Here is a 15068-nt window from a genome sequence, read left to right as displayed (position 1 = left end):
GTTGTTGCTCCTGGTGTGCACCTCACAACTGCAGGCCTCCTGTTCACATCATAATCTATCTGAATTGGGGCTCTCAGAGTTATGTTATGCATAACCTGCACAGATATACACAACATCCCTGGGAATGATTCATTCAGAAAAAAATATATATATTATTTATTGTCCACTGACTCTTAAATGAAATTCTGAGTACTGCAAATACAAAGGCAAAGTAGAGTTTTTCACTCTCTGTGATGTGGTCAGAGGCCAGCACAATGTGGCAGAGGCTCTGATAGATCGACTCTGCACAGATGGAGGAGGCAACCAGCTCTGTGAGTTGTAGTGGAGCTGGAGTTTGAAGACTGATTTGGAATCATTCATACAGAGAAGGGAAGTGGGTCATTTAAGTGCAAGAAACAGGTAAAAGTCCATGAAATTTTAGAGAAACTGCAACAGATCCATGTAGCTATAGTTTAGGTATAAATTTTGGAGATGAGTAGAAATGTAGGAAAAAGATTGGAAAGTTAAGTTGAGGTCATTTTGAAAGATTTTGTGTTCTGCCAGTGATTTGGGCTTTATTTCTGGAACAAGAGTCCTAGAATTTTTTAATCAGTTGAGTGTTGTATTTCAGTTTTATGTTTTAAAAACATATTAATAGGAGATTTCTATCATAATATTGATTGAAATAAGGATATTCGATCTAAAAGGGGAAGCTGATATATTCTGCTTAGGATCTTTAGATTAGCTTTCTGATTTGAAAAAAAAAATAAATTTGAGAGTTAAATTTTATTAATACTGATTCACATGGATGAATCCAACTCCATCACTTGTACTACTTTGAAATTTTATTGACTTGAATGTAGCTTGGAATACATGGGCCGTCATGTAGAACCTGGAAATCTTTGTGTCATGCAAAGATTGCCTCTCTTCTACTGATATGTAATCATGTAGGGCAATAAACAGTACCACCCAGAGCGAGAGGACTTTTTGAGAACTTATAAAGAGCAGAGGTCACCCAATTATAATCTGAATTTACAAGTCCTCTAGGGAGCAAAGTCCAATTGGATGAGCTTTGTGTCTGATCTTTTTTGTTTTTTGGCTTTTAAAGTCTTCCCCAGACTGACATTTACCATGATAGATTGCCACCTGTATCATGGGCAATGATCTCTGGTTAATGTTTGTCAGTTCAGGCATTACTATAAAATGCTAGCATCTAGATCTGCTGCATCATCAGAATTTGAAATAAGCCCTTTAGGCATTCTTCCTGCCATGAAATTACTGCTTTCAGCCTAGTGTAGCCCCTTAGTTACCCTATTTATAAGTCTTTCAGATGTGTCATTTAGTGTTAACTGTCCTCTGCTTTTTCATTGAATAAATAAAAATTGGGCAATAAGGACTATCCTAGTGATGTCGCAAATGACCCAACATGATAACACAGCTGATCCCTAAAAATCTGCCTCTGACTGTGAAAATGCACTGAACTTTAAGGCCTTTGTACATTGGTGAGGAATTCATTAAAAAGCAGCCTTCAGAATGAAGACAAAATCAGAGAGTTATAAATGGCCTGGTGAGACATAGATGTCAAAGTAGATGCCAGATGTTGGCATATCTAAAGTCAAAGGAGAACTTAATTTGAATTTTGATTCACTTGAGGAGAAGGCACAATAATTATTCCCTACCCAAGGATTGTTGTCCCAGACACCTACAGAATGTTCCCCTAAATTGAGAAATATTTGTGCTAGGGAATCTAGTGCCTGGCACAGAGTAATCACTCCATTAATGCTAGCTATTAATATTACTGTCCCACTGAACTGAGAAATAAATTAAAAATTTCAAGTTGAACTTAAATCAAGTACTCCTTTGGCTTTTATACTAATTAACACATAGCCTATGATTCAAACTATATACATCTTTAATCCTTCTGCCAAATTCGTAATGTGATGAGATGGCTCCCCTGCCCCTTGATAATGCTGCAGATGGCAAAACAGGACTGGTGGTGTCTGATAATATGTGCTCCCTACCATGTTCAATAGAGATATTGTGAAAAATGAGATTTAACTAAAGGAATCTGTGAAACTGAAATAAGAAACCTTCTCATAATGAGATTGGCCATTTTGCAGCCTTTAAGAATAACTATAGTTACAGTTTTGGGAAAATGCACATCTTACTAGGTTTCATATTTACAACCATTATCTCATTCGATTTTCTCAGCAGTCGTATGAGGTAGATATTCTTACTTCTTTTCGCATATGAGGAAACTGAGATTCAGGAACTGGCCCTCATCACACAGCCAGTAATTGGTGTGCTGTGATTTGCATCCAGACTGGCTGAATCCAAAGTCTGTGTTTTTAATCACTACAATTCATGGCTTTCCCACTAGTGCAAGTTCAGGGTAAGTTTTATTCCTCTCTTTGCATTATTTTATGCATCAAGAGGCTTCACAAATGTGATTCCTTAGACTGTCTGAATGATTGAGTGAACCTCAATGCAAGGATTGTTAGGTTTCTCTGAAACACCCTTTCTTTGATAAATCTCTCAAAGGGAATAGTCCAGGGATAATAAATCGAGGCATCTCGGGGACTCATGGGAATTTACCTCTGTGATTGATGGAATGAGCAGGCTGTCACCTGCATACATAGTAAATAAAGCCATGGAAATGCATGAGATTGCCACCTGAAAATTGACATTGGTTTGTTCATTTTCTTACGGGAAGAATACAATTGAAATGAAGGGAGCTGAGGGGAACCATAAGAGTGATTGATAGAAAGATACAGAGTTTAGATTAGGAAACTAGAAAAGAAAATAGAAGGTTTTATTATTATTATATTACTATGTCTTCAAAGTGTGCCAGCACCCTTTCCTCAGTGCAATCACAAAGTGTACAACACCCTACTAGGCACGATAGAAGACAGAAAGACTGAGAGAGAAGGGAGGATAGAGATGTGCTCTCTGTTCTTAAGGAGACAGTGATTTAATTAACATATTAAAAGTTAATTTGTACTGGGTTGAAGGGCATGCACATGAATGATATGAGCACATGTTCATCACCCAAGGCCACCTTTACTGATATCATTTCATATAATTTGTCTCTAAGCAAATGGACCTTCTAAAAAAGAAAACCCAAGCTCTCTTGACCAGCAAAGGCTAAGCAGGATATGAAATGCAATGTGTCAAAGGCATGCAGGCAAAGCATTCTTTAAATAGACACAGGAAAGAAAACCAAGGCAAAAGACTGTCTTTTATGATATGGTAAAGGAAGGCAGATACTTAATGATCCAAGTGCCAGAGAACCTTGCTACCTTCATTTACCTCAAATTTTAGTAAGGGAATAATTTAAAGAATTGATTATAAAAGAGTTCCACACAGGGTTATTTAAATAGGATTTTTCAGCCTTTTTTTATAGCAAAAATGCACTTATTTTTAATTTGTATGCGATATAAAATGCAGATATCTTAGTGGATCTGAGATAATCATCAAGGTACCTTCCAAGGATATTTGGCCAACTTTTAGAAATCCTTAGGTATCAACTTCCAAACCACAGTTACATGGAAATGATAATGGAATAGGGTAAGCATTACACTGTAAGGAAATAACAGGAGGCGAAAGATTCAAAAAGAGAAAGAAAAATATTCTCCTTTAAATTCAAGGAAATAGGGGGATACCAGCTTCTAACAGACCATGAATTTGAGCTTCCATGGAAAATTGTGAACATTTCCCTTTAAGACATTTCAAACTGGGGTGAATCATGTTTCTAGCAAAGTCTTTTCTAAGTAAGTCTTCTGTATCTGTCTATAGGATGTGGGATTAGCTGTGTCTCTGACTCCCATGCCTTTTCCAGCATTTAATTCCAGTTGGAAAACTTTAATGTGAAACCACACTTCTATCCTTTAAGGTCATAGCTGTTAAGAACTTGCTCATGAGTGTGGCTTATTGTTTGCTCTGAAGAACAGTTCCCAGAGAGTGATGTGGCTCAGGGACAACACTGCACATGGTAGGCATTAAACAAATTCTTGTTGAGTGTTTTTTAATTGACAGACCACAATTGGGGAATATCTCTCTTATGTGGACCCTCCATAGTATAAAATCTATCTCCATATCATTGTCCTCATGACAAGGGATAGGTTGAGCATCAGGTTTAGAATTCTGTCAGTTGTCACGCCCTTTGCCATTTAGACAGTCCCCACTCATCTGCTCATTTGGGTTTTAGAGGCAAATAATGACTGCCACTCAGGTTTAATGATAGTTTCACTTTGAAGTATTCAGAAGAAAAAGTCACCTCAGCACAAAATAATGTTCTCCCTAGATTACTGTGATCATCTGATACCAGAAGATGAAAAGGAACACTCTTTGGTAGTATAAGGTATTTAGTACCCATTAATACACAACTCATCCTTTCTGAACAAAGGCTCTCACAGAAATCTGGCCAAATTAGAAGGTGAGGAGGCTCCTCTTGTGGGCAACCAGAGGTGATATTTTACTGCATATACCTCTGTTCAGAGGAAGCTTCAAAGATTCCACATACCCTGGGCCAGATGAAGACTTTAAATCTCACCAAAGAGCATTGCACATCTGGACTGTGTCTTCTAGACTAAGTATGAATCCTGGAAGACTGAATACGCATATTGGTTTTCCAGAGCTGAGATTTAAAAAACCCCATAGTGTCTCTCTCTTTATTTTTCTGGCTATTGTCAGTTTAAATGTCTTGGTTTAGGGGCGCCTGGGTGGCTCAGTCGGTTGGGCGTCTGACTTCGGCTCAGGTCATGATCTCGCGGTCCGTGAGTTCGAGCCCTGCGTCGGGCTCTGTGCTGACAGTTCAGAGCCTGCAGCCTGTTTCAGATTCTGTGTCTCCCTCTTTCTATGACCTTCCCCCATTCATGCTCTGTCTCTCTCTGTCTCAAAAATGAATAAACGTTAAAAAAAATTTTAAATGTCTTGGTTTAAAGTGTAAGTGAAAAAGCTAACGGAACTTCATTTGAAAAGAAAGGGTGCCAAGAGACATGATAACTTAAAATCAACTTTGGTTAATACTTCAGTTTTCCAATTAATACTTGTTTTCTTCTATAAGAGAATGATTTAAACTGAAATGATAAAAACTCTTGATTAACCAGAGATTCAGTCATAACTTCATGGTAGCTTAAACTTAGGACAAAAATAATATTTTTAGGCCGCTTAGAATTTAAATACATATATAAAAACACATAAAATGAATTCCTTGGTTACTTAAACACGCCAGCTTATCAGTAAGAATGACTGATTTATTAAACTTCAAGGGAAATTAATCAGAAGTTCAAGTTCACCTGATCAACGTGGGTGTTGGTCATTTTTACAACAGTTTAGACACCTGAAGGGGGGTGGGGTGGGGAAAGAATCTTTAAAGTCTGGTTGTCTGTTTTGTTTGCTTGCTTTGTTTTTTGCTTTTTGTTTTTCTTTCATTTGTTTTTTGCTTCATGGTTCCCTCAAACCAAACATTTTTTTAAATCTTTTATGACGTTGAGATTAAAAAAAAAATCCAGTGACTTAAGCAATAATACCACATCTCTGAAGTGGCAGAGACTGCGTTCAAGTCTCTGTGACACCAATAATTTTACTATAGCCACTGTGCTTTGGTGACTATGACTTACTCATTTGTAAAACAAGGGGTTATATCTATTTCACAAAGTTTAAGAAGATAACATATTGAACGTGGAGAGCAATGTCTGACATCTGGTAGGTATCCACAAAACAGAATGCAGTGACAGTAGTACTAATGGTGATTATGGCTATTATAAGAAAAAATGCCGGAAAGACCTGCCCCCTGAATGCTTTGAGAATAATGTCCTAAGTTCATTAAAAGAAAAAGAATTGTGACTGTGGAGCACAAACTAATCTCCCAAATCCGCATGCCCTTATTTCTTGCAAGAATAGATAGTTTCACCAATAGAGTTGGTCACACACCATAGTTCACAGTTAAGTGTTGACTGAGTGGAGGATATTTTACAGTAGTCCAAAAAGAGGGAAAAAAATAGGGCCACTTCAAAATTCTATTGCCATGACTAGAAAGTACTAAATTAACTGCCTAAGAAATCCATCTGGAAAATTATTTTCATGGGCTAGAATATGAAGCTCAACCCAGAATCAGAGAAACCTATTTTAAACCAAAACAAACACAAAGACACGTTTCATATAAGCACACTTATATTTTAGCTCATAACGAATGAAGACGTTCTAGCTATGTCTATGTTCTGAGTTCTCTTACATACATAGTTCTGTCATGATTGGACACTGCCAAAAAGGAAGCCTTCTTGAGATAAGAAGCTACACTAAAGGAGTAGAAAACATCCAGCAAGTGTAACATCCAGTATGGGTGAGTTCTGTCCTACTCTCTCAGCTCCATGATTATCTGAAGGAAAAATCCTGAAAGGAACTGGAGAGAAAGTTATCAATAACCTCAGGGTAAAAAGCTTTTCCTATTTGTATGCACTTTCTCTCAAAGGATATACTTCTCTGGTCTTTGTTTCATTTTGTAAACATACACACGTATATATACATGCACACCAAGAATCATAAAGTAGCTGTAGCAGCAAACATGTCTGGTTTTCAAGACACAAGGAATAGAGTATTAATGCTACATATTCTCATTTTATTTAGAGTTTATTTATTTACTTTCAGAGAGAGAGAGGGAGAGAATCCTAAGCAGGCTCTGTGCAGTCAGCATGGAGCCTGACATGGGGCTTCATCTCACAAACTGTGAGATCATGACCTGAGCTGAAATCAAGGGTCTGACACTTAACCGACTGAGCCACCTAGATGCCCCTACATATTTCCAATTTTAGATCACTTTTGGCAACTCTAATTTATGAGGTAGTGATTTAAAAGTAACACTGGACTATTTAATACCACAAATTACAAATTATTATTTAATCCTAACACCTCTCTAACATATTCATCTTCAAATCAGCAACAGTATCCCATTCATTATCTATACCTCACCTAGGAAGATAAAGGACCAACATGAGTAGCAAATTTTCCATCTGAGGAACCTGAAAAAAGAATGTCTCTTAGTTGCTTTAGATCAAACCGCAGCAATGGAATAGAATCTAGTTTCCCATGTCTTTCCCCTCCCTTATTCACACAGCCATATTTGGTAAGTAAAGAAAAAAACAGATATGGAAAATTCCCCTGAGAACATTAAATTAATTCTCTGTGAAATTTCATTATTTTATCCATAAATGGTATGGTGTAGGTTATAAATGTAGTCAGATAGCAATTGTGTTAGAACAAGCTGCAGAGTAAATTTTTTTAAAACACTGAATTTCATTACCAAAACAGAACCCGAGACACCATAAATGAACGTAGGCTTTAATCTTTGATTGAATATAAGACTCACACTCACCTGTGTGACTATTTGCACATCATCAGAAAGAGATAAAATTTCCCATTAACTGTTGCACCAAGCTTTGAGTCCAAGCAAAGAGTCTTGCTCACTAAAACTAAAAACAAAACAAGGTCTTACCCAATTTGATTTCTTTTTGCAGGGCTGACCTAATAGGTGTCTTGGGTAAAACCTTACTGCTTTTTTTTTATGATCTAAAGGAGTAGGAATCCTTAATAGATAAGCCTAAGGCATTCTGAAATATACTTGCTAAATAATAAACTTATCAATTCCTTCCAAATGAATAAATTATTAATTCTCATTCAACTCTACCAACCTAACAGAGAATGCAGGTGCCAAGAAAGAGAAATGAATCTCAGTAGAGTATACAGCATGCAATAGGAGGGTCAAGGCTGACATTAGATAGGAACCTTAGAGACAATGCCTTAAAACATAGGAAGGGAAATTTTCAATTAAACATTAGGAGAATCTATTGCAATTTTAAACATTTTCAGCTACACAGGAGAGAAAATACCAAAGGACAGGAAGAAGTGCCCACCTGAAACATCTGAGATCCATTGATATTGATTCATATCTCTAGTAAAATAATTAATTCTACACTAGAACCAGCATTGGTGATGGAAGGGTGTGAATGTGTCCAGCCTTGTTCAAACCTGATGTTTTAAACATATATGCTTCAATATTTATTAATTTCAATAACTCAACGTGAGTATTCCATTTTTATAAGGGTGAAAGTTGTTTTTCCATGATTTCCCCAAATAAGGCAAAAACATCCATTTGTTACAGATTCTCTATGTGTCAGGAACTTGAATAGGGCACAGGAGAGATAGCTTGTCTCTGATCCATATTGATGAAGCCTCATCTGGAAGATACTACCAAGGAAGACTAGGGACTGGAATCATCTGGAGGCTATTCACTTGCATGCCTGGCAATTGATAATAGCTTTCATCTGGGACTTGGTTTAGGCCTGTCAACCAGATCACCTACAGGTGGCTTCTTCATGGAGCCTTGGATTCCTCAAAATTTGGTGGCTGAGGTCCAAAAGGGAGGGTCCCAGAGAAAGACCCAGATGGAAGCTGTATCACCTTTTGTGTCCTAGCCTCAAAAGTCACATAGTATCTCTTCCTTTGCATTCTGTTTATTGGGCAGTCACAAATGTTGACCTACATTCAAGGAGTGAACATTAGACTCTACCTTCTGATGGGAGAAATGGCAAGGTTCTGCAATTGTAGAACTGGAAACATGGCTTTTGAAACACCATCTGCCAAAGCAATTGTTTCTTTTTCTTTTTCCTTCTCTTCTTTCCTGTGTGTATGTGTGTGTGTTTGTATGTCCTGCCTGTGCTTTCTTATAGTTTCTAGAAAAAATAACAAGTCACACACAGCACATTTCTAGCAAATTCTAGTGATATTTTGGTCATCTGTTATGAATTAGCTCATCTCAGATTAATAACTTTTGTACCCAGGGTTATTCTGGTAGGTTTATCAGATGCTTGTTCTGACACAGACATTTTGGAGCTTATACATGAGGATAAGAGAAAGGAACAGAACTTGAAAGTGTTAATTGTTGGAAAGAAGTCCAGAATGGGTAAGAAGATGTTTAAAAGAGGAATGAAAACAGATGTTGGGATTTGAGTCTATTGAGAAAAAGGATTTAGGATGTGAAGAAAAGATCTCTTTGCTGAAAAGGATTAAATGTTTCTTGGTGTGTGTAAAGCTTCTGATAATTTTTAGAAATTAGTTGTTTGACTTCAGGACATGTTATTTTTCTGCATATTTCTAAGTAAACATTTTAATGAAAAACACTGTCATTTATTTATCAACAGATATTGTAGCCCCATTTTAATGTTCTTGGAATCCATGGGTGATGCTTCTTTTTTGCATGATGCTTCTCTGTGTGTTTGAATACCCATCTCTGTCCTGGTTCTACTACTCTGATTAAATGAGGATACTTAGAGATGACGGGCCGTCACTCAACTCCCTGGACTGAAATAGCCAGAACAATAAGCACCTCGATCTAATGCAAATGGGGTTAACAAAAACATGGAGAAAAAAGAATGATCTCTTTCTCCGAAAATCACATCGCATGAATATATCTTTTTGACTTTATAAATCTGCACTGAAAAATCAATCCTATAGAGACAATTTCAAAAGTGTGTGATGCACTATTTCAGTATTGTTTATAACAGTAAAAATTGGAAAGAAATGAAAATGGTCATCAATGGGAATGTCTATGTGGTATATTCGTATCTACAACACTATTGCAACCTTAAAATAACATGTACCTCCTTTCATGGAAGTGTGTTTAATTGATTCATTAAAAATGTTCCATGGGGCGCCTGGGTGGCGCAGTCGGTTAAGCGTCCGACTTCAGCCAGGTCACGATCTCGCGGTCTCTGCGTTGGAGCCCCGCGTCAGGCTCTGGGCTGATGGCTCGGAGCCTGGAGCCTGTTTCCGATTCTGTGTCTCCCTCTCTCTCTGCCCCTCCCCCGTTCATGCTATGTCTCTCTCTGTCCCAAAAATAAATAAAAAAAAACGTTGAAGAAAAAAAAAATTAAAAAAAAATGTTCCAAAATATTATGAAGAGTAAAAAACCCATTAAAAAAAAAGATGTAAAATTTCATTCTGGATGGCAGACTTAGCACTACTTTAGCCACTCCATGTCATAAAATATCTCTACAAATGATTATGTATTGTCTTTTTAAAATTCACATCTGGTATGTCGATCAAGAATGAAAACTCTTAATGGACCATAACATGTGAAAAATTCTTGAAAAATGGGAAATGAGAAGAATGAAGTGAGAAAAAATTTAAGTTCCCAAGACATAGAACATATTTTGCTTCTAGAAAAGTTGGGAAAGGTCCCAAGGGAGCTTCATAACCAAGTGTAGTGGACTCTGAGTTCAAGAGAGGTACTAAGAGTAACCAAACGGTTATCGGAAGAGGGAACCAAGCAGGACAGATTCTGCATAACCTACCTTCTTAGTCCAGAGAACAGCCACAGAGGTTTCAGACTCAGGTGAGATGGAGGTAGGAGGGTATTAGGCTGTGAGAATTTGGGGTCAAGGAAATGGGATAATGCTGAAGGCTGCCATATTGCACCCAAGCCTCTCTACTCTGAAAGAAACCTGCTAAATCCAGGCCACAGCAATTCATCTCACCTCTCCCCATAAGTGGACAGTCAATCCAGCAAGGTATTTCGGCTATAGACATTAAAGCACACCAATAGTTACCAATTACATCATGCTTTTTCTGGAACTGGTCATTTTACAACTGTCCCCTTCCTGTGGTGGCTGGTGTGGAGTCAGCTCATACATCTCTGAGATCCCAAAACTGAGAGCTTCTTTGCACCTGGCAGGTACACCTGATCACTTGGCAGTTATCACCATGCCACAAAAGGAACATATTGAATTTGGATTAGCATGAGAAAAGGAGAAAGAAGGAAAGTCAAGAGGCTCATAAATGTTGAAAGGCAAAAATGATGATTGGTTTGAATGCTAAGCTCTACCATAAACAGAGCCATGCTGAGAAAATACAAATGAAAACTACCAAGATGCAGGAAAAGAGAAGCACCAAACAAACTAATGATTAAAAAAAAGACTCCACAAGGAGCAGTACCTACAAATCCACTGGACAGAAGGGAACAGTCCTGAGCTAAAATACTTTCTAATATGATTAAACAAAAACAAAAAATGAGAGCAGGAAAGTTCTGCCCAAATTCCTGTCTGGAAAGAAACAGAAGTATTAAGTTATTTGAACAGAAAGGAGAAAGGAGAAGATGTGGAAGAGGATATTTACTAAAGTCTGCTTTGTTGGAAATAGCTGTACTCAAAAACCACCTAAATATGAAAGACTCATTAAGCCAATGGATTTATGTTTCAAAAGTGCACGTAAACTCATCCTGAACTGAACAGCACCTTTTGCCTATCAATACTTGGTATAAATAAGAATGTCCTATCCCCACTATATGCAACTTTGGGTATCATTACCAAAGGAGTGTCACTGAGGTGAACATGAGCAGGTTGGACCTTGGGACACAAGAAGGCAAAGTATTGGGGGAAATTATACCCACAGGTAACCAGCAATCTTGAAAATAATGGATGCATAAATGTGGCCCTATATTTTGACATCAATTTCATATAAGTAACTCCTGACAATTATTGAAGACTACACGCCAATCAGGAAAACCAGCATTACTGAGATGTTTCTTAATACTACCCAAGAGCCTCATATGTCTGCAATTACCAAGAGAACTATTTATTCCACTGTAGAAAAAAACCACACACAAAAAAAACAAAAAACATTAAAGTGACTTACTTAGAAAAAGTCATCGACCACTTGAGGAAAGCTAGTAGTTTGTTGTTCCTCAATAAAAGAGTAACTTAATCATGAGGACAGGGACTTAGAATAATCATAACAAGAAGTTTAGGGTAAGTATTATTTATATCCTCAGAAATGTAAGAAGATATTTGACCCATAATAAAATTAACCTAATATATAAAGAAAAGCTGTCATCATTATTGGCGAGAATATGGGGAAAAAATGGAACCTCTGAATACTGTTGATAAGAATATAAGAGTGTAGCTGTTATGAAAAATATTATGGAAGTTCTCACAAAAAACAACGAAATCTTGGCCTTTTCAACAATGTGGATGGAACTGGAGGCTATTATGCTAAGCGAAATAAGTCAGAGAAAGACAGATATCATCTGATTTCATTCATATGTGGAGAAACTTAATAGATGAACATAGGGGAAGGGAAGGAAAAAATAAGATGAAGACAGAGAGAAAGGCAAACCATAAAACCTGAGGGTTGATGGGGATGGGTTAAATGGGTGATGGGCATTAAGGAGGGTACTCTTCAGGAAGAGCATGGGGTGTCATACGTAAGAGATGAATCACTGGGTTCTACTCCTGAAGCCAAGACTACACTATTGTTAGCTAGCTTGAGGATAAGTAACTAAACAAACAAACAAATAATTAATTAAATAAAATTAGCATATGATCCAGCAATCTCATTTCTGTGTATTTATCCAAAAAGAATCGAGAGATATTAGTACTTCCATATTTACTGCAGCACTATTCACACATAGCCCAGATGTGGAAACAACTTAAATGCCCATTGATGGATGAATGGGGAAAGAAAGGGTGTTATACAGAAAAAAATGGAATATTATTTAGCCTTAAAAAAGAATATGTGACTACATGGATGAACCTTGAGGACATTATACTTAGTAGAATAATCCAGCCACAGAAGGACAAACACTTCATGATTCTACTTATATAAGCTACCTAGAATAGTTTAAGTCAGAGAAGAAGAGAGTAGAATGGTGGTTGCCAGGGCCTGGTGGGGGGAATGAGGAGTTGCTATTACGTGAGTATAAAGTTTCAATAATAGAAAATGAACAACTTCTAGAGATCTGTACAACATTATGCCTATAGTTAACAACACTGTATTGTACACTTCAAAATTTAAGAGCATAAACATCATGTTAAGTGTTCTTACCATAATAAAATTTTAAAAATTTAAAAATAAACAAAACTCTCATCATTGAAATAATACTCAGTAGTTGGGCAGAACAGAAGAAAGACCATAGTTTGAGAGGAACTAGTGAGATAGAATTAAGTAGTTTTCTGGAATTTAAACAGTTGGAGAGGTAATATTGTGTGGTGGTTAAGAGCACAGATGCTGGAAACAGACTGCCTAGGTTTGAATACTAGGTCTATACTTCCTGGCTGTGTGACATTAGAAAAATTATTTAAATTTTTGGTGCTCATTATTAAGCTTTTTTCTTTAAACTCTAAGTATATCCTACAATACTTTTCTCTATGAAGCTGGAGCTATGAATTTGTAAACTTATTTCTCTTTGTCATTTTATGAACTATAAAGTTATGCCCACAGAGAGCACAAAAAGCACAACTAAGAGGCAGGGGTAGGAATTTCCTGGTTTGTTTGTAGTTAATGTTACCAGGGTCCTAACAATAGGAGGTAATCCTGGAAATAGCAGTTGGTTCTAGTCTTCTACCTTCTTTTGGCATCCCAGAACAAGCTTCTTCACTCTCCCTCATCAATATCCATACAGTGGGCACTGCCTCATCTCCAAGAGACCCCTCCTCTGCCTACCTGACCTACACTGGCATCTCCTGCTCAGAATTCTGCCCTCCAATTCTATGGACTTTCTAGGTTCTGAAACTCTTTCATAAATTTCCCTACACTTATAAGTGGCAGCCACTTTCTGCCACTATTACTTCCATATGGCTCTAGGTTACTTCACTGTTCTCATTTTGATTTTTCAGTGTTCCAAACTTGTTTAACCAATACCCTAAGTACTCTTTGCTGAAATATCTGGGGTGTTTTGTTTTCCCAAGTCAATCCCAACTAATATAGTTTATCATGTTCAACCAGAAGTAGGTGGCTATGAAGATTGAATTGAGTCAATACATGAAAAACACTGAGAACAGTGCCTGTCTATAAAGAGCTATGTGAGTATTCACTACCATTTTCAAATGCTATCTCAAAAATCCGAGAAAAACACAAGAAAAAAGGGAGGCACTGAAGATACAAATAAAAATTTCAGCAGCTATTTTAGAAGATGAAAATCAAAATTACTCAGAGGAGGCAATAGTATATATATATAGATGAATACTTGATAGATTTATAGAGACGGGGAGAGTGAGAAAGATGGTGGATAGAGAGATAGATGAGAAGACTTTGCATGAATTTAATGTAGATATGTCACTGGCAGAACAAAACACACACATACAAACAGACATACAAACACAGTACCTTATACCTAGAGATAACCATAAGCCACTCTTACACCATCAAGGATAAAGGAGCTGAATTTCATCTGACCCTTGAACAACATGAGGGTTACAGGTGCCGACCCCACATGCAGCTGAAAATTTATTTTTGAGAGACATAGACAGAGCATGAGCGGGGGATGGGCAGAGAGAGAGGGAGACAGCATCTGAAGCAGCATCTGAAGCTGTCAGCACAGAGCCCGACCTGGGGGCTCAAACTCATGAATGGCGAGATCATGACCTGAGCCAAAGTTGGGCGCTTAACAGACTGAGCCACCCAGGCACCCTGAAAGTCCAAAACTTTAACCATGAACAGTCTACTGTTGACCAGAAGGAAGCCTTACAGATAACATAAATAGTCAATTAACACATATTTTGTTATGCTATATACTGTATTCTTACAATAAAGTAAGCTAGAGAAAAGAAAATGTTATTAAGAAGATAATAAGAAAGAGGGGAACCTGGGTGGCTCAGTCGGTTAAGCACCCAACTTTGGCTTGGGTCATGATCTCATGGTTCATGGGTTTGAGCCCACATCACACTCTCTGCTGTCAGCGCAGAGCCTGCTTCGGATCCTCTGTCCCTCTCTCTGCCTCTCCCCTGGCTTGCTTGTGAGTGCACACTCTCTCTTTCTCTCTCAAAAATAAAATAAACATTAAAAAAAGATAATAAGAGAAAATACATTTACGGCACTGTATCAAAAAAAATCCACATATAAATGGACTCTTCCAGTTCGAATCCTCTTGTTCCTCTTGTCAACTATAATCTATTATTAAATGTAGATAAGGAGACAATAAGAAAATAAAACTATTGAAAAATTTCATTTGTGAACAGTATTTTATTAAAGTAAAATACTACTAAAAAGGCATAGTAGTGTTTTAGAAAATAATACAACATAATTAGTATTTATTTCAG

General features: G+C 37.3%; 1 pseudogene; it reads left to right on the top strand.

The window, feature by feature from the left end:
* The window catches only part of LOC102956909, a 31285-nt pseudogene extending 19792 nt beyond the window's left edge, over positions 1-11493 (top strand).
* The last annotated feature ends 3575 nt before the right edge of the window (positions 11494-15068 follow it).

The sequence above is a fragment of the Panthera tigris genome, chromosome B3, assembly GCF_018350195.1.
Source record: "Panthera tigris isolate Pti1 chromosome B3, P.tigris_Pti1_mat1.1, whole genome shotgun sequence".
NCBI lineage: Eukaryota > Metazoa > Chordata > Mammalia > Carnivora > Felidae > Panthera > Panthera tigris.
The sequence above is the reverse complement of the archived record's forward strand: the minus strand, read 5'-3'. Positions and strand labels throughout refer to the sequence as shown.